This window comes from Phoca vitulina, unplaced genomic scaffold, assembly GCF_004348235.1.
Source record: "Phoca vitulina isolate PV1807 unplaced genomic scaffold, GSC_HSeal_1.0 scaffold73, whole genome shotgun sequence".
NCBI classification, from domain to species: Eukaryota; Metazoa; Chordata; class Mammalia; order Carnivora; family Phocidae; genus Phoca; species Phoca vitulina.
In genome coordinates this window covers 6,587,950-6,589,959 of record NW_022589776.1, presented here as the reverse complement: position 1 = coordinate 6,589,959, position 2,010 = coordinate 6,587,950, and positions in this window count along the sequence as shown.

Sequence of the window (2,010 nt, the reverse complement as noted above, 5' to 3'; positions counted from 1 at the left end):
ACAGACCTCTAACTTTTGGCAAGATGCTAGAACACTCACTGGAAACCTCCACCAAGCAATTGCAGTAGCTTTTCCTAAGCCTGTTGATTGGAACAGAATTTAGGCTTGCACACAAAGTCCTGATAAACCTGTTCATGACTAATATTATTGACTCCAAATTGTCTTCAAAGAAAATTCTGGTCTTCCTTTAGATATTGACTTCAGCTGGGTAGCATTTAATTCTGTTTACTAAATGACTGAACCGAGATCTTTCTTTTAGTTGAAAAGAAACCACTAGGAAACTATGTCCACTCCAGATTTAATTAATTTGGCAAGCCAGCTCTTTTGCACCCTAGATGAGTCACCTAAAAGAAAGACTGCTAAAATTCTCAACTTTCAACTCGGCAAATAAATGTCCCTAAACAAAACCAAAAGTTTCTGCTATTATTGCAAAGAGCCAGGACATTGGAGGAAATAGCATTATAAATTTAAGCATTGAGGCACCTTCAACCTTCTAGCCAGCCTTACCAATGTCCTCCTAATCCCCACTGACGGGGCTCTGAGGAACTACAGGGGCTCCTCCCAATTTTCCCTCTTATTTGGCTCAGAGAAACCACTCCCCAGCTAGGAATGAATCTCTCTCTCTCCTCTCATTGACACCAGAGCTACACTCTCGGTGCTCAGCCCTTTTGCTATAAGGTAGCCCCGGTGCTGAAGTACGACACCAGTTCAAGAAATGGGGGTCTCCCACAAGCCTCAACATATTCCTGTTTCTGAACCTGTTCCCTTTTGTCTAGGCCCCTTGAGAGATACACACTCTTTTCTCCTTGGTTCCTCCACCCCTATTCATTTATTGGGCTGAGATTTCTTTTTTTTTTCTCTTTTTTTTAAAGATTTTATTTATTTATTTGACAGAGAGAGACACAGCGAGAGAGGGAACACAAGCAGGGGGAGTGGGAGAGGGAGAAGCAGGCTTCCCACTGAGCAGGGAGCGTGATGCGGGGCTCGATCCCAGGACCCTGGGATCACGACCTGAGCCGAAGGTAGATGCTTAATGACTGAGCCACCCAGGCACCCCTGGGCTGAGATTTCTTAGAAAAGTGGCATGCTGGAATTTTTCTCCCAAAAGGGAGAAGGAATCTAGAATGTGACAGTAATCAAACTAGCCAAGCAGGTGAATTAAGTGACTGACATCTTTCATTTGCTCTATCTCTGACAGCACTGTGGCTGGTCCTGAGGACACTGATTTGTTCCTGTGGGACCAGCTACCATTCTCTTTACGAGCAGAATCTCCAACTGATATTGGCAGAATCCACGGGGCATCGCTCATCAAGATTCAAATAGATCCCCCAAAACCTCTCCCTGGAACTAATCAATACCCTATAAATAAAGAAGCCCTTCAAGGCACCAAGCCCATAATGGAAGATAATAAGGCTCAGGGCCTCATGAACCCCCCATCAGTCCCTGTAATACCTCTATTCTACCCAATGGCCAAGGATGGAGGCTTGTCCGGGACCTCTGAGCAACAAATAATGCTGTTATTGCCGTACACCCTGTGGTCCCTAACCCCCCATGTGCTACTGACATCCATTCTCACCGGAAGCAAATTGTTCACTGTAACTGATCTACACGCTGCGTTTTTAGTATTCCAGCTGATAAGGATGGTGAGTCTCCCCTTCACCTGGGAAGAACGGAAACACACCTGGACAGTCATGCCCCAGGATTACCCAGAGTCCTTCTCATTTTTCACAAACCTTAAAAGCTGAAATGGGTGATAGAAAGCTTTCTGTAGGTTCTACTTTGTTAGAATATGTAGATGACTTGCTTCTCTGCTCCCTTTCTCAAACCTCTTCACAGGTGACAGCATCCACCTGTTAAAACTTTTGGCTCTAAAGGGACATAAAGTCTCCAAAGAAAAATTGAAGTTTGCTCAAATGCAGCTTCAATACTTAGGGCATCTGATCTGGGACCAAGGATTACATTTGGATTCAGATGAAACCCCTCACGACTGCTTAATGCAGATAGATCAGC